General features: G+C 40.5%; 1 long non-coding RNA gene across 1 annotated transcript; it reads right to left on the bottom strand.

Annotated features, from left to right (window-relative positions):
* Window positions 1–18,059: 18,059 nt before the first annotated feature.
* Window positions 18,060–24,476, bottom strand: LOC122449992. Its single transcript, XR_006272044.1, has 2 exons — window positions 21,246–24,476; window positions 18,060–19,097 (listed from the first exon to the last, which is right to left on the bottom strand). It is a non-coding gene; the product is annotated as an uncharacterized LOC122449992 (long non-coding RNA).
* Window positions 24,477–24,481: the final 5 nt, after the last annotated feature.

Genomic DNA, 24,481 nt, shown 5'->3' with positions numbered 1-24,481 from the left:
TCAGATCTAGTCCCTTAAATCTATTTCTCACTTCCACTGTATAGTCATAAGGGACTTGATTTAGGTCATACCTAAATAGTCTAGTGGTTTTCTCCACTTTCTTTAATTTAAGTCTGAATTTGACAATAGGGAGTTCATGATCTGAGCCACAGTCTGCTCCAGGTCTTGTTTTTGCTGACTGTATAGAGCTTCTCCAACTTTGGCTGCAAAGAATATAATCAATCTGATTTCGGTGTTGACCATCTGGTGATGTCCATGTTTAGAGTCTTCTCTTGTGTTGTTGGAAGAGGGTGTTTGCTATGACTAGTGCGTTCTCTTGGCAAAACTCTATTAGCCTTTGCCCTGCTTCATTCTGTACTCCAAGGCCAAATTTGCCTGTTACTCTAGGTGTTTCTTGAGTTCCTACTTCTGCATTCCAGTCCCCTATAATGAAAAGGACATCTTTTTTGGGTGTTAGTTCTAAAAGGCCTTGTAGGTCTTCATAGAACCGTTCATCTTCAGCTTCTTCAGCATTACTGATTGGGGCATAGGTTTGGATTACCGTGATATTGAATGCTTTGCCTTGGAAATGAACAGAGATCATTCTGTCGTTTTTGAGATTGCATCCAAGTAATGCATTTCAGACTCTTTTTTTGACCATGATGGCTATTCCATTTTTTCTAAGGGATTTCTGCCCACAGTAGTAGATATAATGGTCATCTGAGTTAAATTCACCCATAAATCCATTTTGGTTCGCTGATTCCTAGAATGTCAATGCTTACTGTTGCCATCTCCTGTTTGACCACTTCCAATTTGCCTTGATTTCATGGACCTAACGTTCCAGCTTCCTATGCAATATTGCTCTTTATGGCATTGGACCTTGCTTCTATCAACAGTCACATACACAACTGGGTGTGTTTTTGCTTTGGGTCCATCCCTTCATTCTTTCTGGAGTTATTTATTATTCAGGGAATGGCAAACCACTTCAGTATTCTTGCCTTGAGAACCCCATGAACAGAATGAACAGTATGCCAGCTGTCAGAGGCTAGAAAAAGACTCTTGATAGTACCATAGTTCTGCAGCTGAGGCAGCTGTGATCCAGCACACTTGGTACCGCCAGGGTCCCTGCAATCCAAACAGCTGCACCACCTCCACACCCGGTCCTCACTGGGCAAGTCCTCCAGGGCAGCCTCAGGAGCAAACTCCTGTGGATGATCCACATGCAGAATAGAGATTGAGAGGGTAACAGGCAGGAATCCGGGGGTCTCCAAATGGGGGAAATAAGCGGCAAGTGTCAGACATTTTTTCTCTCTCTCTTAAGTGGCAGGAGGTGTTATACCCAAATGCTCCGGGAAACGAACTCACCCAGAAGGACAGTGTGGATAGTGGAGTGCAGTTTATTACATAGGCATGTCAGAGACAGAGTTTCCTCTTCAGCCAGGGACCCCGACCAACTTTTGTGAACACCTCATATACCTTAAATGTACTGCTCAAGTCCACATCCCCAAATTCCTTAAGCCTAGCCTGGAAAATGTTAAAGGGAGATACAGTCAGGTTACAGCCATGATTCATAATCAGAAGGGTCAGCTGTTTATACATTGTAACCTACACCAATGGGTGCCATAAAGATTGTGAAGGTGATTGACTGCATAGGGGATTATTACATTCTTTCTGGCAAAGGGAAACCTTGGTATGGGATTTGGTGTCTATCAGGCTGGGAGATCTGTTCCACCATAGCTATGGGATCTCCATGGCCTTTAGGCACATAGTCCAAAGTTCACTGGGAATGTAAGGTGGACTTCCCTTCCTTTTCAAGATGGAGTCAGCTTGGCCTGTTCCTTTCCTCCTTCACAGGAAATAAACTACAAGTGTTTGACTTTTCCCCTTCTCTATACAAACTTAAAAAGAGGTTTCTTTTAAAATTCTGTGTTGCCATGACAACACCCAGTTCCACCTGAACTTAACTTTTCTCAATCCTTGAGCCAACCAATGTATTTTTCTTAGGGAAATGTTTGTCTTAAGCTATGTTAATGAGCTATGTATTTACTCTAGACTCTGTCTTCAAGTTGGTTCTGCCTAAGACTCAGAACCAACTTTACAAACCAGTATGTTTTACTCATACAAACGTTCTCTTAAGCCATGTTAATAAGACCAGTATCTGCTTGGAAACCTGCCTTTCTTTAAGATTCATGTCAATCACTTTATGGCCTGGGACCACTCACCTTGTGCCAATGTTATCTCAAAATGCATGTTGTGGGTGAGGGGCCTGGTGCCATTCTCTGAGTTTTGAGACATTTCCTTTCTCCAATTAGCAGCCTGCTAGTAGCTATATAACATCTGGCTAAAGACTAGCAGGGCAGCACTCTTTCTGCCAGCTTCTGATGTCTATGTCAGAAGCTTTCCCTATTTCTTTTATACTTTATAAAACTTTATTACACAAAAGCTCTGAGGGATCAAGCCTCATCACTAGCCCTGGACTGAATTCTTCTACTCCAGAGGCCAAGAATCCCAGCGTCTTTCACAGCTCAACAACAACCTTTCAAGATAAAAACACAATTGAAATGCAGAGGCAATGGGGCTAAGGAGGAGGAGAAAATACCTTCCCAGCAATTGTATAAGCTGCAGATTAAATCCACAAACTTGACTAGGCAGACTCTGTGTCTATGGAGTATATGAAAGAACAATGAGAGTTCCTACAAAAGGAAATGCACTAATTCTGGCAACTGTGGACACTGGGGGCAAGAACACCCAACAGTAGGACAAGATTAGAGTCTGAGCTGTTCCCACAGTAGGTCCAGAGACCACGCCAGTATTGGAGGGAACCCTAAGGAGGTGCAGGTGGTCTGTGACAGTGAGGGAAAGGACGCTGATAGCTGAGATCTGAGAAAAATATTTATCATTCTTTTATTTTGATTTGTTCTATTATTGGTTCTGGATTCATTTTCTTTTCCCCCTGTTGCTGTGGTTGTTGATTTTATTATTCCTATTAACTCTACTTAGTCTTTCAAGAACTTCTTTTTAATCACACTTTTTATTTCCTTCATATGCTTGTGAGAGAGCTGATTCTTAGGTAGGTTGATAAGAAGTCCACGGCCCTCAAGGAGAAAGGGGTCCAGGGCTCTCAAGGAGGAAAAAAGGACAAACATTTTTTCTACATTACTTTGTCTTAGTCACATAAGATGTTTATTCTTAAACTCTGAGTTGTTGTGACAACAATTTTTAAGACTAACTTGCCTTAAGCTCAGAACTAATGATTACACAACAAAACAACTCATATTGCCTAAGGAATTGTTTTTCCTTAAGCTCTGTACTAATGATTATATAAGAACAATGTATCTTGAGGATATGTTTCTCCTTCTTAACAAGAACCTTCTGACTAATCTTAGATGATCTTGCTATCTTAAGATGTATGTATGTTGTGGGTCTGGTAAGACATTTCTATAGCTAGTTCTAATCTTGTTAATTTAAGATGTATGTTGTTCAGTTCAGTTCAGTAGTCAATCAGTGGTGACTCTTTGCAACACCATGGACTACAACATGCCTGGTTTCCCTGTCCATCACCAACTCCTGGAGCTTGTTCAAACTCATGTCCATCAAGTCGGTGATGCCATCCAACCATCTCATCCTGTCATCCCCTTCTCTTTTGCCTTCAATCTTTCCCAGCATCAGGGTCTTTTTCAGTAAGTCAATTCTTCACATCAGGTAGCCAAAGTATTGAAGTTTCAGCTTCAGCATCAGTCCTTCCAGTGAATATTCAGGACTGATTTCCTTTAGAATGGACTGGTTGGATCTCCTTGCAGTCCAGAGGACTCTCAAGAGTCTTCTCCAAAAACACAGTTCCAAAGCATCAATTCTTCGGTACTCAGCTTTCTTTATCATCCAACTCTCACATCCATACATGACTGCTGGAAAAGTCATAGCTTTGACTAGACAGAACTTTGTTGGCAAAGTAATGTCTCTGCTTTTTAATATACTGTCTAGGTTCATCACAGCTTTTCTTCTAAGGAGCAAGTGTTTTTTAATCTCATGGCTGCAGTCACCATCTGCAGTGATTTTGGGGTGCAAAAAAATAAAGTCTCTCACTGGTTTCCATTGTTTCCCCATCTATTTTCCATGAAGTGATGGGACCAGATACCATGATCTTAGTTTTCTGTATGTTGAGTTTTAAGCCAACTTTTTCACCCTCCTCTTTTGCTTTCATCAAGTGGCTCTTTAGTTCCTCTTCACTTTCTGCCATAAGGGTGGTGTCATCTGTGTACTGACATCATTGATATTTCTCCCAGCAATCTTGATTCCCACTTGTACTTCATCCAGCCAGGCATTTCTCATGATGTACTCTGCATAGAAGTTAAATAAGCAGGGTGACAATATACAGCCTTGACATACTCCTTTCCCGATTTGGAACCAGTCTGTTGTTCCATGCCTCATGTGGGTGTCGTCCCCTGGCCACCATTAGCCTGTGGCATCCCTGGGTGAAGCAATGCCCTCAGTCCCTGAGAAGAGGGGGAAGCTGGGTGCAGCGGGTTGTATGTGTGAGGGCCTTGGGGGCCACCTGTATGCAGTGGGAGAGCGTTCTCCCAGGCCGGCTGTGACTGGGTGTAGGCAGAGGTGGGTGCAACCAGTTCTAACTGTTACTTCCTGACCTGCATACAGCTTTCTCAGAAGGCAGGTAAAGTGGTCTGATATTCCCATCTCTTGAAGAATTTTCCACAGTTTGTTAAGATCCACGCAGTCAAAGGCTTTGGCGTAGTCAATAAAGGAGAAGTAGAAGTTTTTCTGAAACTCTCTAGCTTTTTCTGTGATCAGGTAGATGTTGGCAATTTGATCTCTGGTTCCTCTGCCTTTTCTAAATCCAGCTTGAATATCAGGAAGTTCACAGTTCATGTACTGTTGAAGCCTGACTTGGAAAATTTTGAGCTTTACTTTGCTAGTGTGTGAGATGAATGCAATTGTGTGGTAGTTTGAACAGTCTTTGGCACTGCCTTTCTTAAGGACTGGAATGAAAACTGACCTTTTCCAGTCCCGTGGCCACTGCTGACTGTTCCAAATTTGCTGGCATATTGAGTGAAACACTTTCACAGCATCATCTTTTAGGATTTGGAATAGCTCAACTGGAATTTCATCACATCCACTAGCTTTATTCATAGTGATGCTTCCTGAGGCCCACTTGACTTTGCATTTTGAGATGTCTGGCTCTAGGTAAGTGATCACATCATTGTGGTTATCTGGTTCATGATTTTTTTTGTATAGTTCTGTGTATTCTTGTAACCATTTTTTTTAACATCTTCTGCTTCTGTTAAGTCCTTTATTGTGCCCATCTTTGCATGAAATATTCCCTTTGTGTTTCTGATTTTCCTGAAGAGATGTCTAGTCTTTCCCATTCTATTGTTTTCCTCTATTTCTTTGCATTGATCACTGAGGAAGACTTTCTTATCTCTCCTTGCTATTCTTTGGAACTCTGCATTCAGATGGGTATATCTTGCCTTTTCTCCTTTGCCTTTAGCTTCTCTTCTTCTCTCAGCTCTTTGTAAGGCCTCCTCAGACAGTCATTTTGCTTTTTTGCATTTCTTTTTCTTGGCGATGGTCTTGCTCCCTGTCTCCTGTACAGTGTCATGAACCTCCGTCCACAGTTCTTCAGGCACTCTGTCTATCAGATCTAGTCCCTTGAATCTATTTGCCACTTCCACTATTGGAGTGGGTATGTTAAAAGTATATAAGACCTTGACCATACTAGCGTGCAGGACACTCTCCATCCGCCTTCTATGTCAGAAGCTTTCTCTGTCCTTTTTCACTGTGATAAAACTTCTGAGTTTTATTACACAAAAGCTCCGAGTGATTAAGCCTGGTGCCCAATCCCCAAACTGAATCTTCTTCTTCAGAGGTCACAAATCCAACATCATTCACCATAAGATGTCACTTCTACCTCTGCATTGGCCTTTTGTGCTTCTGTGGGGATTTTTTTTTTCTTTTTTGAAATTAAAAAAAATATTTTTTTTTGGTTTGTTATTTTCATTACTGTTCTTTTCCTGCTGTAGTTATTCTTTAATATATGTAAATCTTTTTAATATAATTCTATTTAACTTTGACTTTCTACTTTTCCTTTCTTTCATTGCCTTTCTTTCTTTTTTTCACCATGTTTGTTAGTTTTGTGGGTTTTTTTTTTTTCTTTATTCCCCAGTTGGCACTCTGCCTTGGCTTTGTTTTCCAGTTTGTGTTTTAGTTAGTTTTGTTTTATTTCCTCAATATCATTTTTAGTATTCTTTGCTTGCCGGATCACTCTCTTGTACTTTTTCTTTGTACTGTTTTGGTTTTGTTTGTGTGTGTGTATGTGAATTCCATTATTTTTTGTTATTTTTCTGATTTTGTATTTACCATTTGCCTGGGGTTCATCTTTTGTTTCTTGTTTTTGTATGTTTATTTTAACCCCCTTTAATGCCATAACAAATGATGTGTAGAATCACAGTTCCCCAGCCAGAGCTCAGCCCTGAGTCTTTGGATTGGATCCAGGACCCAAGACCCTAGACTGACAGAGAAGTCCTAACCCTAGGGAGTATTAATCAGTCAGAACTCCCATGAAGGCCTCCACAAATATACAAGACCCAGCATCACCCAATTGCTGGGAGCAGACAGTGTAAGATGCCTCACATAAAAGAGAAGCAAGACAAAACCACAAACCTAATCATCAGCATGCAGTGTTCCCACGTACACCTCAAAACATACCACCTCACACAGCCCTGCTTATCAGAGGGGAAAAAAATTCACCTTTTCCTACCAGAACACAGGCAAAAGTCCCTCCCTATGTGAACTCTACACAAACCACTGGACCAACCTAACCCACCAAGGGCAGAAACCAAAATGAGGAAGGAATATTACCCTAAAGCCTAGGAAAAGGAGACCTCAAGAACAGTAAGTTAGAAAAAAAATGAAAAGACAGAAAAATATTAAACAAATTAAGGCATAAATTAGAAACTCACAAGGCCGAATAAACAAAGAGGAAATAGGCAAACTACCAAAAAAAAGAAAATAACCAGAGTAATGTTAGAAAAGATGATCCAAAACTTTGAAAATAGAATGGAGAAAATGAAAGAAAAAATTAACACATTTAACAAGGACCTAGAAGAAATAAAGAATAAACAAACGGAAATGAATGACACAATTACTGAAATTAACAATACTTTAGAAGGAATTGATAGCAGAATAACTGAGGAGGATGAAGGATTTAGTGAGCTGGGAGATACAATGGTGGAAATAACTACTGAAGAGCAGAATAAAGGGAAAAAATTGAAAAGAATTCAGGATAGCCTCAGAGACCTGTGAGACAATATTAAATGCACTAACATTCAAATTATAGAGGTACCAGAAGAAGAAGAGAAAAAGAAAAGGTCTGAGAATATTTCTGTAGAGGTATAGTAAAAAAATTCCCCAGCATGGGATAGGAAATAGTCAATTGAGTCCAAGAAGCACAGAGAGCCCCATACAGGGCAAACCCAAGGAGAAACATGCTGAGACACATAATAATCAAACGAACAAAGACTAAACACAAAAAAAAAGAATACTAAAAGCTGCAAGGGAAAAGCAATAAGTAACATACTAAGGAAACCCCAAAAGATTAACAGGTAATCTTTCAGCAGAAATTCTTCAGGCCAGAAGGGAATGGCAGGATATATTTAAATTACTGAAAAGGAAAAATCTACAACCAAAATTTCTCTACCTGGCAAGGATCTCTTTCAAAATTGATAGAAAAATCAAAAGGTGTACAGACAAGCAAAAGTTAAGAGAATTTAGTACCACCAAACTAGCTTTACAACAAATGTTAAAGTGACTTCTATAGGCAGGAAACACGAGAGAAGGAAAAGACCTACAAAAACCCAAAGCAATTAAGAAAATGCCATGGACTGTGCCCTCACAGGACACCCGGGAGCCCAAGTGACTTAGACTCCCCTGTGGTATATCACCTGTGAGAGCTCCCCACACACACCAGTGGCGTTTGTTTACAGTGTCCTTCCCTCTCCACAGTACAACTGAGCAAGTGAGTCCGAATAAGTGACCACTTTCACGCCGTCATGTCAGGGTGGAAATCAGACACCGAACAGAGACTTACAAGCAGAGGAGGCCAACCTAAGCAAAAGAAAGAAGGGGGAATCGCCCCAGAGGTGGCAGGTGCAACAGATTAAAATCCTGCAGTTAAGCCGAAACTGTGCATTTGAGGGGCACCTGTAGACTTTGAAAACAAGTGCAAGCCAGAACAATGGGATATCTAACACTGGACTGACTCTACACTAAAAAGAGCTCCAGAGACATTCCTAGATATATTGGAGGAATTTCTGAGTAGGCAACTCGACTGGAGAAGGAAAACGGAGGAATCACATGAACATTCACCTCACTATTACCATATATATGCCCATGCTTCATTAAAAAATAAAAAAAAATTTTAATTTTTAAAAATGTTATTTATTTAATTTCTTTTTTATTCTATTTTTCCTCTCTTTTTCTCCTTTCCTCCCCTCCTCTTTTTCTTTTTTTCCTCAAACTGTTCTAATATGGTTCTTTATTACTTCTTTAACTTTTTTTTATACTCTACTTTTACCTTTCTAAAAACAAAGGGAAAAAAGCTTATTTTTTTAATAAGTCCCATATTTTTAAATTTTTATGCTCTATTTTGTCTTTTTTAACATTGTAATTTTGAGAGTCTAATTTTCTTGTAGGTTTTTAATTTTTGTTTTTTGATCTATTGTTATTAACTTCGTATCTTTAAGAGGCTAATTTTTAGTACCTGTTTTTACTTAAGGATTTGATTACTGGCTTGATTGTTCTCTTCATTTTTGACACTCTCTTCTCTCCTCTTGGTCACCTCTTTCTCCTTCCTCCCTCTTCTATTCTCTATATAACTTTGTGAATCTCTTTGGGTATTCCTGGCTGTGAAGAGTTGTTTCATCATTGACCTAGGGGTTTTATATACTGTGCTGTGTGGATGGAGATGTCTTGATGCTATTGTAAGAGGTTGTGACCAAAACCCAGAGGCAGGGGACTCAACTTCAGAATTTTGGATCATCATAGAGCTCCTGACCACAGGGAACATTAATAGACGACAGCCCACCCAAGTTTCCATACCTACACTGAATCCAGGCTCCACCCAAGATCCAGCAATTTCCAGTGCCTTTGTTAGCAGACCCCAATTGGCAGGTTCACAATCACCATATTTCCTGCAGTGTCCCAGAACTGAAAATACACATTTGGAACAAAACTTTCCATGAAAGAAGGGGTGTGAACTGGTTGTTCTCTGTGTGGTGAGTGGCCTTATGAACCTGGGTGTTGTAGGAGATGAGCTCTTAGTATTGAGCTCCAAGCACAGTGTTTCTTTAAGAAAAGTTACCTGCTTGTGCAAAGAATTGACTGTCATGTAGAGAAAATTGGCACCCAAAGCATCTTCATAGGTGGGTTTGCAAATGAAACATTATAGCTTTCACAGGGTGAGCACAATTGTTTTTGTAAGCAGTCCCCAGTTGGCAAGTTGACAACCAGCACATTTCTCTGCAGTGTCCCAGAAATGAAAATACACACTTGGGACAAACTGAACTTTCTACAAGAAGTGGTATGACCGGCTTGTTCTGTGTGTGTTGACTGGCATACCCATACAATACATTATGAACATAGGTGTTCTAGAAGATGAGCTCCTAGTAAGGAGATCCCAGCACAGTGTTTCCTTCAGAAGTGTCACTTGCTTGTGCCAACAATTAACTGGTGAGGAGAGAATCAGTACCCAAAGTGTTTTCCTAGGTGGGTTTGAGAGTGAAACATTCTAGCTATCAGAGGGTGAGAACACTGTTTTTGTTAGCAGACCCAACTGGCAGGTTCACACACAGGATATTTCCCTGCAGTGTCTCAGAACTGAAAATACACACTTGGGACAAACTGAACATTTCCATGAAAGAAGTGGTGGGAACTGGTTGTTCTCTGTGTTGAGTGGCATACCCATACAACGTAATGTGAACCTAGCTGTTCAAGGAGATGAGCTCCTATTATTGAGATCCATGCACAGTGTTTCCTTTAGAAAAGCTACTTGCTTCTATCAAAAATAGAGTGTAATGAAGAGAGAATCAGCACCCAAAATGTTTTCCAGGGTGGGTTTGAGAGTGAAACTTCCTACCATTCAAAGCAGAGAGAACTGTTTTTGCCCTCTGGCCAAAAATGGCCAGTTCAAAACTAGTGTTTTCCTAAATGGACCCTAGGTGAATGTGAGAATGAAACAGACTACCTTTAAAGGGTGAGCATACTCTTTTTGCCATAAGTCCCCAATTAGCAGGATCACAACAGGCATATTTCCTTGCAGTATCCAGCCCTGAAACTACACACTTGGGACAAACTGAACCTTTGCATGAAGGACAGAAGCTTAGAACAGAAGCTTTCCATGAAGGAAGTGGTGCAAACTGGCTGTTCTCTGTATGGTACTGCCACAACCATATAATGCATTTTGAACCTTGGTTTCTCTAGGTCATAAGATAACAGTAAGGAGATCCAAGCACAGTGTTTCTTCAGGAAAGCCATGAGCTGCTGCCAAAATTGATGGCAGTGAAGAGAGAATCAGCACCCAAAATGTTTTTCAAACACGCAAAGTGCTTTCCTGGTGGGTTCGAGAAAGACACATTCTTACTTTCATAGGATGAGAACAGGGTTTGCTAGCAGACCCCAAATCCCAGGTTCATACCTAGCATGTTTCCTTGCAGTGTCTCAGTAATGAAATTACACACTTGAGTCAATAACATTTGACACCGCAAGTGGGGTGAACTGGTTGTTCTCTGTGTGTTGAGCTGTATAACCATACAAGGCATCACGAGACTCAGTGTTCTAGCAGATGAGCTCTTAGGAAGGAGATCCAAGCACAGTGTTTCTTCAGAAAAGCCACTTGCTGGCGACAAAAATTGACTATAGTGAAGATAGAATCAGCACCCAGTGTTTTCCTATATGGATTGGAGAGTGGAACAGCCTAGATTTCATAGGATGAGAGCAGTGTTCTTGCCAGCAGAACTCAGACGGCAGGTTCATACTTTCCTGTAGTGTCCCAACCTTGAAAATACAGATTTGGGACAAACTGGACATTTCCACAAAGAAGCAGTTGAACTGTTTTCTGTGTGTGCATGACATAAAAATAAACACATTATAAAAGTTGGTGTTGTATGAGATGAGCGCCTAGGATGGAGATCCAAGCACATTGTGTTCTTTAATAGTGTCACTTCCTTGCACCAATTGACTGTAGTGAAGAGAAAATCAGCACCCAAGCTGTTTTCCTAGGTGGCTTTGAGAATGAAACATTCTAGCTTTCAAAAGGAGAGAAAACTATTTTTGCCCGCTGAATGTAAATGGCCAATTCACACCCAGCATATATCTCTGCTGTGTCTCAGCACTAGAAATGCACAGTTGGAACAAACCAAAACTTTGCATTTAAAAAATTGTGTGAACTCTTCTCTATGTGGAAAGTGGCAAACCCATATGACACGGTATGAACCTAGATGTTGTATAAACAGAACTCTTAGTAAGGTGAGTTAGGCAGATTTTTCTTCAGAAAAGTAACTTGGTTGCACTAAAAATTGACAGTAGTGAAGTGAGAATCAAACTGCTTTTGTAAGTGGCTTCAGAGTGAAACATTCTGGGCTTTACAAGGTGAGCACAGGAGTCCACAACTGGCAAGTTCACACCCAGCATATTTCCTTGCTGCTGCTGCTGCTGCTGCTAAGTCGCTTCAGTCGTGTCCAACTCTCTGAGACCCCAGAGGTGGCAGCCCACCAGGCCCCTCTGTCCATGGAATTTTCCAGGCAAGAGTACTGAAGTGGGTTGCCATTGCCTTCTCCGTATTTCCTTGCAGTGTACCAAAGTTGAAGAACTCACTCTTAACAAACTGAACATTTCCACGAAGGAAGTGGTGTCAGCTGGTTGATCTCTGCGTCGTGAGTGGCGTAGCCCTGGAACACATTATGAACCTATGGGCAGAGCTCCTAGTAAGGAGATCCAAGCACAGTGTTTCTTTAGGAAAGTCTCAAGCTGGCAGCAAAAATTGATGATAGTGAAGAGAGAATCAGCATCCAAAGTGTTTTCCCAAACACCCAAATTGTTTTTCCAGGTGGGTTTGAGAATGACACAGTCTTTCTTTCACAGGATGAGAGCTGAGTTTGTGCTAGCAGATCCCAATTGCCAGGTTCACACCCAGCATGTTTCCTTGGAGTATCTCAACACTGAAAATACACACTTGGGTTAAACAACTTTTCGATGATGAAACTGGGGTGAAGTGGTTTTTCTAAACGTGTTGAGTTGCATAACCAAACAAGGCATTATGAACCGAGATGTTCTATGAGATGAGCTCCTAGTAAGGTGATCCAAGCGTGGTGTTTCTTCAGAATAGTTACTTGATAGTGACAAAAACTGACTGGAGTGATGGGAGAATCAGCACCCAGTGTGTTTTCCTCAGTGGGTTTTGAGAATGTCATATTCAAGCTTTCACAGTATTTGAGAAGTGATTTTGATAGCAGACCCCAATTGGTAGGTTCACATCGAGAATAATTCCCTGCAATATCCCAGAATTGAAAATGCACACTTGGGTCAAACCAAAACATTCCATGAAGGAAGTGGTGGTGGTGGTTCGCTGTGTGTGGAGCGGCATAAGCATACAAGGCATTATGAGCCTAGGTGTTCTAGGAGATAAGCTCTTAAGAAGGAGATCCAAGGACAGTGTTTCATTCAGAAAACTCACTTGCTTGATCCAAGAACTGACTGTAGTGAACAGAGAATAGGCACCAAAGAGTCTTCCCAGTTTGGTTTGAAAGTGAAACATTTTCGCTTTCATAGGTTGAACACACTGTTTTGGTATCTGTCCCCAGTTGGCAAGTTCACCCTCAGCACATTTCCTTGCAGGGTCCCAGAACTGAGATTACGCACTTGGAACCAACAGAACCTTTCCATGAAGGAAGTGGCGTGATCTGCTTGTTCTCTGTGCGGTGACTGCCACAACCATACGATGCATCTTGATCCCAGGTTGTTCTAGGAGATGAGACCCCAGTCAGGAGATCCAAGCAGTGTTTCTTCATAAAAGCCACTACCTGGTGATAAAAAAATGACTGGAGTGAGGACAGAATCAGCACCCAAGTGTTTTCCTATTTTCCTAGGTGGGTTTGACAGTGACACACTCTAACTTTCACAGGGTGAAAGCAGTGTTTTTGCCGGCAGAACTCAAATGTCAGGTTCACACCTGTCCTATTTCCCTGCAGTGTCCCAGCCTTGAAAATACACACTTGGGACAAACTGAACCTTTTCATGAAGAAAGTGGTTGACTGGCTGTTCTCTGTGTGCTGTGTGGCAGAAAAATCAATGCATTATGAATGCTGGTGTTCTATGAGGTGAGCACTAAGATGGGGATCCAAGCATATTGTTTCCTTTAGTAGTGTCACTTCCTTGCATCAACTGACTGTAGTGAAGAGAAAGTCTGCACCCAAGGTGTTTTCCTAGCTGGCTTTGAGAGTGAAACATTCTAGCTTTCAAAGGGTGAGAAAAATGGTTCTGCCCACTGAACATAAACAGCTGATACACACCAAGCATGTTTCTCTGCTGTTTCCTAGCACTAGAAATGCACAGTTGGGGCAAACCAAACCTTTCCATGTAGAAAGATGTGTGCACTGTTCTCTGGGGGGTGAGTGGCAAGCCCATATGACACAGTGTGAACCTAGGTGTTCTGTAAGCAGAGCTCTTAGGAAGGAGACTCAGGCACAGGTTTTCCTTCAGAAAAGTAACTTGCTTGCCTTAAAAATGGATGGTAGTGAAGTGAAAATCAGAACTAAAAGTGTCTTTGTAGGTGGCTCCAGAGTGAAACATCCTAGGATCTAAAGGGTAAGCAAACTGTTTGGCCAGCAGTTCACAACTGGCAAGTTCACACCCAGCATATTACCTGACACTGTACCAGAGTTGGAAGTATTTACTCAGAACTAACTAAAACATTTCCACGAAGGAAGTGGTGTGAACTGGCTGATCTCTGTGTCATCAGTGGCATAGCCCTAGAATATTCTGTGAACCTTGGTGTTCTACGGGAAGAGGTCCTAGTAAAGAGATCCATACAGAGTGTTTCTTCAGAAAAGTCATGAACTAGCGACCAAAATTGATGGTAGTGAAAGTGTTTATTCAAACACTGAAAACTTTTTCTCAGGTGGATTTGAGAATGACACATTCTTGCTTTCACAGGATGAGAGCAGTTTTGGCTAGTAGACCCCAATTGTCATGTTCACACCCATCATGTTTCCTTACAGTCTCTCAGCACTGAAAATACACACTTGAGTCAAACAACCTTTCGATGATGGAAATGGGGTGAACTGATTGTTCTCTGTGTGTTAAGTTGTGTAACCAAACAAGCCATTATGAACCTAGGTGTTCTATGAGACAAGCTCCTAGTAAGGTGTTTCTTCAGAATAGTCTCTTGATAGCGGCAAAAAATCGACCAGAGTGAAAGGAGAATCAGCACTCAAAGTGTTTTCCTCGGTGGGTTTTTAAAATGTCACATTCAAGTTTTCACTGTATTTAAGCAGTGTTTTTGCCAGCAGACTCCAATTGGCAGGTTCACACCAAGAATAAATCCAAGCAATGTCCCAGCACTGAAAACAGACACTTGGGTCAAACCCAACCTTTCCATGAAGGAAGTGGTGTGAAATGGTTTTTCGCTGGGTATTTAGTGGCATAACCATACAAGGTGTTCTATGAGCAGAGCCTGTAGTAAGGAGACACAGGCACAGTTTTTCCTTCAGCAACTTAACTTGCTTGCAGTAAAAATTGACAGTAGTGCAGTGAAAATCAGCACCCGAAGTGTTTTTTTAAGTTTTTCATTTCAGGGTGAAACCTTCTAGGATTTATAGGGTGAGCACGCTATTTTGCCAGCAGTCCACAACTGGCAAGTACACTATTTTGCCAGCAGTCCACAACTGGCAAGTACACACCCAGCCTATTTCTTGAAAGTGTCCCAGAGTTTGAATTACTCACTCTGAACAAACTGAACCTTTCCAAGAGGGAAGTGGTGTGAAGTTATTGATCTCCGTGTCATGAGTGGCATATGCCTACAACGCATTATAAACCTAGGTGTTCTACATGCAGACCTCCTAGTAAGGAGATCCAAGTACAGTGTTTCTTCAGAAAAGGCATGCATTGGCCAGAAAAATTGACGGTTGTGAAGAGAGAATCAGCACCCAAAGTGTTTTTCTCAAACACCCAAAATGTTTTCCTCAGTGGGTTTGAGAATGACACATCTTGCTTTCACAGGATGAGAGCAGAGTTTTTGCTAGCAAACCCCAATTGCCAGGTTCACATCCAGCATGTTTCCTTGCAAGTGTCACAGCACTGAGAATACACACTTGAGTCAAACAACCTTTCGATATGGAAGTGGGGTATACTGGCTGATCTCTGTGTGATAAGCTTCCTAACCGTATACTAGGCATTATGAACCTGGGTCTTCTATGAGAAGGCCTCATATTAAAGCAACCCAAGCATGGTATTTATTCATAGGAGTCACTTGGTAGTGATGAAAAATTGACTTGAATGAAGGGAGAATCAGTACCCAAAGTGTTTTCATCAGTGGGTTTTGAGAATGTATCACGAGCTTTCACAGTATTCGATGTTTTTGCTCGCAGACCCCATTTGGCAGGTTCACACAGAATAAATCCCTGCAATGTCCCAACACAGAAAATATACACTTGGATCAAATCAAAACTTTCCACAAATGAACTGGTGTGAACTGGTTTTTCACTGGATGTTTAGTGGCATAACCATACAAGGTGTTCTATAAGCAGAGCTTATAGTACGGAGATGCAGGCAGTTTTTCCTTCACCAAAGTAACTTGCATGCACTAAATTTGACGATAGTGAAGTGAAAATCAGCACCCAAAGTGTTTTTGTAAGTGGACTCAGGGTGAAACCTTCTATTATTTATAGGGTGAACACACTGCTTTGCCAGCAGTCCACTACTGGCAAGTTTATACCCAGCATATTTCCTGAAAGTGTCCCAGAGTTGAAAGGACTCATTTGGAACAAACTGAACATTTCCACAAAGGAAGTGGTATCAACCGATTGTTCTCTGTGCAGTGATAGCCTTAACCATACAACGCACTTTGAATCTAGCTTGTTTTTGGTGATGAGAATTCAGTAAGGAGATCTAAGCACAGTGTTTCTTCAGAAAAGCAACTTGCAGGTGATAAAAATTGACTGTAGTGGAGATGAAATCAGCATCCAAAGTGTTTTCCTAGGTGGTTTTGACAATGAAACAGTCCAGCATTCACAGTGTGACAGCAGTGTTTTGGCCAGCAGAACTCAAAGAGCAGGTTCACACCCATCATACTTCCCAACAATGTCTCGGCCTTGAAAATACAAACTTTGGACAAACTGAACCTTTCTATGAAAAAAGCAGTCGAACTGATGTTCTCTGTGTCGGGCATAGCAGAAAAATAAGCGCATTATGATTGTCAGAGTTCTATGGGATTAATTCCTACTATGCAGATCGAAGTGCACTGTGTCCTTTAGTAGTCTCACCTCCTTGCATTAACTGCCTGCAGTGAAGAGAAAGTCGGCACCCAAGCTCCTTCCCCAGGGGCGTTTGACAGTGAAATACTATTAGCTTGCAAAGGGTGAGAAAATGGCGTTGGCCTGCTGAACATAAATGGCTGAGGCACACCCCACATACTCCTCTGCTCTCTCGCAGCACTGGAAATGAACAGTTGGTACAAGACGAACCTTTGTATTTAGAAACTTATGTGAACTCTTCTCTATGTGGTAAGTGGCCAACCCATACGACACAGTAGGAACCCAGGTGTTCAATAAGCAGAGCTGGTAGTAAGGCCAGTCAGGCAAATTTTACTTTAGAAATACTATTTGCTTGCACTAAACATTGATGGTTGTAAACTGAGAATCAAAGTGTTTTTGTAAGAGGCTTCAGAGTGAAACATTCTAGCATTTACAGGGTGAGCACACTGTTTATGCCAGCAGTCCATAAATGGCAAGTTCACAAAACCAGAGTATTTCCTGGCACTGTCCCAAACTTGAATCTACTCACTTGGAACATACTGAACCTTTCCACAAAGACAGTGGTGTGCACTGGTTCATCTGTGTGTCATGAGTGGCATAACCCTACAATGTATTATGAACGTAGGTGTTCTCCTGATAGAGCTCCTAGTAAGGAGATGAAAGCACAGCATTTCTTCAGAAAAGTCACAGCCAGGTGACCAGTATTGATGGCAGTGAGGGATCATCACTACCACCCAAGGTGTTTTCTCAAACACCCAAAGTGTTTCCCTAGCTGGGTTTAAGAATGACACATTCTTACTTCAACAGGATGAGAGCAGACTTCTTGCTAGCAGAGCCCAGTCGCCAGTTTGACACCCAGCATGTTTCCTTGCTGAGTCTCAGCGCTGAAAACAGACACTTGAATCAAACAACCTTGGATAATGGAAGTGGAGTGACCTGGTTGTTCTCTGTGTGCTGAGTTGAAATAACCATACAAGGAATTGTGAACCTAGGTGTTCTAGCAGATGAGCTCTTGGGAAGGAGATCCGAGGACCATGCTTCAGCCATGCAAAATTCACATGCTGCATCAGGAACTGATAGTGGGGAAGAAAGAGTGTTTCATGGTAGGAATTCTTCAGCACCCAGAGTGTTCTCCCAGGTGGGGCTGAGAGTGAAACAGTCCATCCTGCCAGGCTCCTCTGTCCATGATGGGATTCTCCAGGCAAGAATACTGGAGTGGTTAGACACTCCTTTCTCCAGGGGATCTTCCCAACCTAGGAAATCAAACCAGGGTCTCCTGCATTGTAGGCAGATGCTTTACCAGCTGAGCTACCAGGGAAGCTCTTTTTCCTAACAATAGTAAGTTTTTATATCCTCAAACACTACTGTAAATTGACTACATAAAAATAATCTTAAAGAAAATGGAAAAGAAAGAAAACTGAATTTTTGTTATGATTATTTGATAAACTAACTGGTGATACTGAGATTAGTAACACTCATGTGAAAAGCAGTAATGTTTGAACAAAGTTTTCTGTAAACAGTTCAAAGAAAATAAACTCAATGTGCACCAAAGGATATCTTCTTTAATCAACTTTACAAAGATCAAAGGTGGTAGAACCACAAAGACATGCTTGAAACTTATCTTCATCTCTCACTAATTGTATGACAATTTACTTAACCTCCATAAGCCCACTTCCCTGTACATACAATGGCATCCTATCTCAGAGTTTTTGTGAGGCTCACATAAAGTAATGTATGTGAGTACCTACAGCACAGTCTGCACCCAAAGCTGTTATTATCACAGTGGCTCAGTGTAGCACAACTGGATATATAAAAACTTTCATAAAGAAGACCATTTGAGATTATTCTACTTGTGCATTACATTAAAAATTATTAGGGAAGGCTGATAAACAGATGTAAATTTTTTTTTTTTTTTTACACATTATGACTTTAATACATTTTATCTTGGGATTCATTTTTAAAGCAAAAGTCATCTCTGTTGGTTTGCAACCTCGAGTTTCCCGGGTGAAATCTGAGATTGGCCCCCATACAGGCAGGATTAGGAGAGACCGAAGAAAGCAGCAGACCACTCCAAGTGGCAAGTTTAATAAGTAAAGGGGGGCTTATATAGGAAGCTTGTCCAGGGTGACTGCAGGATGAGCTGAACTCCCCTTCTGCCCTCCAGAAGCTTAAAAATTTGTATAGAGGCCTTAACTGGGTTCAGTCATGTATTGAGTTCAAGGAAGTCCCAATAACACATTGCTCTCCCAAGGTCACATCCTTGGAAGGGTTCCCACAGTGGAAACAGTAGGAAGAACATACATTCCAAGGACAGGGGAGACGGTGAGAAGCCTCCACTGCCTGGGTTGGCCCACATGCTCTCAATGACCTTTGCTGAAAGGTCTCCAACAATTGCCAAAATAAATTACACCATGTTATTTTCTTTTTAATAATTAAGGGTTCTAGAATGGCAATGACATTATGAGATTATCTTCTATTTCTGCAGTTGTTGACACTTGGAAGATGCCAACTCTTTCTCCATTTCCTTCTTTTCTACAGAAGTGGTTGGCTTCTCTTACCCCATTTCTTCTAAGATCTTTTCTAAAGAAAAGACTGTGCATCAATTTCATTGCTTTTTATCCAGTAGTGCAATAAAAATTTTACCTTTGTAATCATACAACTATTAAAAATCAGGATTTGTTTCCTATTTCCCTTGATACCAGAAGTTAGACTTTTTCTAAATTCTCTAGAATTTCTCATCTGACTTAACGGATAAATTTCCTAGAGGCAAGAGACTTCCCTGGTGATCCAGTGGTTAAGCCTGTGCTTCCTTCCACTGCTGGGGCTATGGGGTTTGATCCTTGGTCAGGGAACTGAGATCCCACAAGCTGGGCAGTGAGGCCCTCCCCAAAGAAAGAAAAAAAAGTAAAGGATGAAAAAGAAAAAGAAAGTAAAGGGTAGAAAAAAAAAGTTTCCTAGAGACTAAACCTGTGAACAGGAGTGTTTTTCTGACGTATGAAACTCAGTATTGAAGAGTTCTTTTTCTAACTGTATATTTTAGCCCACTTTTTGAATATGTTTGAATGATCTCAACATTTTAAGCAGAATCAATGATTATATAATTTTTGAGTGTCCATTGATAAATATTTGGAATGCCTAGCAAAATCTAAGAAAAACATGACTTTAAATAAAATTTACTTGAATGATAATAAAACAACTCTGTGGCTAGCCAAATTCTGAAATCTCCTGTCTTAAGGACTTCTGATGACATACAGCAGGAAACACTTGGCAATGTCTGGAGACAGTTTTGGTGGACACAACTGGGTGGTGGGGTGGAAGGGACATCTAGCGAGTAGAGGCCAGGAATGCTGATAAACATCAACTAATACACAGGTTGCTCCAGCATATTTGAATACACAGAATTTGAATACACAGAATTATTTGGCCCCAATGTCAATAGAGTGAAGAACCATGACACACGATTACTTTTCTGTATGGACTCCAAAACCTCATTGTTCAAGCTGCAGACTAAAATCAAAAGCATGGATGAAAGGATCCATCTTAATACCCTTTTCTTCCTTTTGATTCTTTTTGAAAGTCATGCATATCTTCAAATAAGAAATATGCAAAGAACAGAGAAGCAAATCTGAACTCTAGTGCTTTTTCTAGTATGTGTCATGAAGGACTATTTCTTGCTCCTAGATTTGGTCCCTTCAATCAGGTTACATCTGCTTCATGAGTTATTATATTTGGGTTTAGAAAAACCTGAGAGACACCTGGTTTTCTAATAAAGGCAGGCTCACATTCTCATTTGCTTTTTATTGCTAAAAATTGCCTTGTTTAAGACAGCTGTGTCTGAAAAAGGAATTCCAATGACCACTCAGGAGTCAGTGCTTATGAACGCACATTAATTCTCCAGTGATGTTCTCCTAACTTCCAAGCACTGTCTAGCAGAGACAAAATGCTGAACATGTTATAACAGAAACGGAAGCAAGAAAACAAATTAGGTACTAGTTTGCTCTTAGATTTCATAAGCCATTTCTTTCATTAAACACATTTTCAGGCCTACAAATTTCTGCTTTTCTGAGATCCACTGGCAGATGGGGCTATGTCATTCAATTCATGGTGAGGACTATTAGATGTTCCTGAGGGTTGACTGAATAATTAAAGTGATAAACCAAATATGAGTGCTTTTATTCCATTTGCTCAGCACTAATAAGACCCATCATGAAAAGGGAAAATGGCATGAATTTAAAACCGCTCATTTGGTAAGTACCAAAAAGTTCCATATATAGAATGAGCAGTAAAGTATTCTGAGTTTCAAGGCTCTGGGTCCACAATGGAAACGGATTCTCTCTCAGAATCTCATTTCCTTCAAGTCCTTGTAATTAGCTGTAATTAGCTAGGTAATACGGAGTTGACCCTTAAACACAAGGACTGGGGTGCTGACCCTCTGCATAACCGAAAATTGACTTAGCTGTTTAAGAAGCTCTTTGTTGAATATCCTACTAAAGTCATGAGAAAGAACTATAGGATTACCAAGGGAGAACTTTGGGATCTTCAAGGATCCAAATACCTAAAATAAAAAGGGCAGTCCTGCTTGAAATGTTGGGGAGAGGAAATACCTTATCTATATTACATCTCATTTATTCCTCACAAAACTCTAACAAGATAGATACTATCTGCATATTACATGTGAGAAAATAGCTCATTTGCCAAAAGGCAATCATGATTTGGACACAGATTTACCTGACTCAAAATTTCCTGCTCCTCCTCTTAGCCTTCTGCTTTGCCTCCAGGGAAAGTTTCAGGCATCTTGACCTGTGCTGAACAAAGTAGCCACTAGTCAAATGGGGCTCATCTGAATTAAGATGTGCCATAAAATACACTAGAAGCAATGACAGATATTTTCTTGGGCAGAGGATGAGATGATTAGATAGCCTCTGTGACTCAGTAGACACAAATTTAGGCAAACTCAGGGAGATAGTGGAGGACAGAGGAGCCTGGAATGCTGCAGTCCATGGGGTCACAAAAATTCAGACATGACTTACTGACTGAACAACAACATAAAATACACAATGCATTTTGAAGATGTACTATAAAAAAGCAAAATGTCTCAATAATTTTAAAATATTTGTATCATACTTGAATGAATGCTTTGGATGTATCAGGTTAGATGATGTGGGTTATTAAAATTAATTTCACCCATTTGTGTTTTAATGCAGCCACTAGAAAAAAAAACTTAAAATTACCTATGTGGCTCACATTATGTTTCTATACAGTAGCGCTGATTTTGATCATTTCCACTTAGGTTCCCAGAAGTGAAATTGTAGGATTCCAAAGGGAAATTTTTAGGAATTTAAAACATCAAAATGCTACACTCAATCCTTCTGTTTACTGTCTTCTGAACTTAATAAACATGGATCTTTAATTCCCTCTAGAGAAAGCACTCTGTCTTACACAAGTTGAATGGTCATCCTATGAACCTACAGAGGGACTAGAGCATCCCACGGTAACTAATGAAGTAAGCCATTATCAATGATTTTGTGATCATGTTTGGTACCTCCCTGAGTCAAAGCAGTGCTGTAGATTCCTTGAGTCATTTCGGGTAGGGTGAAGATGGCACATGTTTTCATCAGGAATGGAGAACTGATGCAATTTCATTTTGGTATGGGACCTAAGTATTAGACCAAGTTTTACTTCTCTGAGCCTCTTTTTTTTTTTTTGCCCCTCCTCTGGGCCTCTTTTGATCATGATCTTCTAGCATAGGGGTAAATGCAATAATAGATGCCAATGAATAGAAACAAATGGATGCTTTCACGTCCATAGTATAAAAATGCTAAATCCTTTCACTGTTTTAAGTTGTGAGCCAGAACAAATGTTTGGGCCCTGGAGAAGCACATTTAAGATTTATAAAAGCAAAGTTAACTAATTTCATTGTGGGTCACTGTCCCTTGAACAATGACAAAGTCACCTCTTCCTCAAGCACATAGTTACAGGTAAGCCTTGTTATATGCAAAACAGATTTTATTTTTTAAAAAGTTCTTGAGATAAATTCTGTAAGACTAACGAAAATTTTGTTTGCAAATGGATTTATTTAGTCTTCTTAAAGGCAACTGGTAAACACAGGTAATAAGGAGTTGACCCTTAAACACAAGGATTGGGGTGCTGACCCTCTGCATAACTGAAAATTGAACTTTCTCACTGTAACTGTATCTGTGGTTTTGCATCCACAGATTTAACCACTGCACAGGTTGTGTGCATGTAGGCATGCGTGCTCAATTGTGCCCAACTCTTTGCCAACCCATGCACTGTAGTCCACCAGGCTCCTCTGTCCATGGAATTTTCCAGGTAAGAATACTGGAGTGGGTTGCCATTTCCTTCTCCAGCACCGGTTGTGTAGTACTGCTTATAAATGGACCTGCATGATACAAATGTGTGTTCAAGGGTCCACTGGGGAGTGAAAAGCATGATTAGCGCACATCATCTGTGGACTGAGGAGTCAGAAAATACTAAGGAGAGTATCGAATCACTTTGTTGGGACTTCCTGGCAGTCCACTGGTTAATAAGACTGTGCACTTCCAATGTGAGCAGTGTGGGCTGGATCCCTGACTGGGGAACCAAGGCCTGCAGGCCATGAAGCACTGCCAAAAAGAAAAAAAAAAAAAATCACTTTGTTATATACCCAAAATACATAATATTTTATGTCAAGTATACTTAAAAAAGAAAAATAATAAAAATAAAATTAAAAAAACACCAAGGAAGGTATAAAGGAAGCAAATAATACAAGTTCCATCCTCAGGGTTGGAAGGGATTTCTCTAATATGTAGAAGTTTTCTCCCTAGGACTGGTTGAGTGATTGAAGACTGAAAAAAAGGGAGAGGTCGCATCTCATTTTCTTAGAAATAAAGCAGCTCCTTTGGAGTCATACTCATAGGGAAAGCTTATATATATAAAACACGAATGCAACTCATTCCCACGTAAGAAATGAGCCATAGGCTCTGTGACTCAGGTAGCCTCGTTTAGCAGTCTAACGGGGTAGCTGGTACTGTCATTTCTATCAGCTATACCTTGTCATTTGGTATCACTACATTAGGTCAGATTAAACAGAAATCAACCTTTCACTTTCTGCCAAAACTGTTATATCAAAGGTATTGATACTCTGAAATAGAGTTATCTTCTAGCCAGAGATCATAAAATAACCAAAGCTCTCCTAAGTCTTAAAAACACTGTCACAATGATTCAGTTTATATGTCATCTTTAACTTTTCTGAGATGATCCAATCTTGTTTTAACCTAAAAACTGCCACATATATTTGATTAAATAACGTTGTTATTTAGTTTAAGGTAACTGGGTCACATGGGCTGGGTCAAAAGAGTCAAATACCTTGGTGGACATTTAAAAAGTATAACCATAGAGGGAATTCTCTGGTGGTCTAAGTGGTTAGGACTCTGAGCTTTCACTGCCAAGGATGCAGGATCAATCCCTGGTTGGGGAACTAAGATCCTGCAAGCCCCGCAGCACAGCCAAAGAGAAAAAAATAAAATAAAAACTCTCTCTATATATATGTTTATATACACACATACACACACATATACATACATATAACCAAAGCAAAGGCCCATTAGTTCAGCTCCCTTTCCCCAGTGTGTTAGTTCTGGTGCTGAGAAGTTGAGAGAGAACTCTTTTGTTTTAGTCACAGAAGGGCACAGGAACACGAAGCTGCTGCTGGAGAGACACAAAGCTAAACAAATGTATGCTGGGTAGACAAACACGTTATGAATCCAAGGAAGATACACACAGGTACAAGAATTATTCATGCTCTTTCTTGGTAGTTTAAAACCTTTATTATTATTTTTTTTTAGAATATTTATACTTATGCTCTTGTTGTTATCTACAATGTGGCTTTTAAAAAAACGCCTGAGCCACTTTGTGGTTCTTGCCCCAGTAAAATCATCTTAGAATTTCTTTTCCCTTGTCACTTT

Source organism: Cervus canadensis, chromosome 11 (genome assembly GCF_019320065.1).
Source record: "Cervus canadensis isolate Bull #8, Minnesota chromosome 11, ASM1932006v1, whole genome shotgun sequence".
In the NCBI taxonomy this organism is placed as follows: domain Eukaryota; kingdom Metazoa; phylum Chordata; class Mammalia; order Artiodactyla; family Cervidae; genus Cervus; species Cervus canadensis.
Note: the sequence above shows the minus strand (reverse complement) of the source record. Positions and strands in the feature narration are given on the sequence as shown.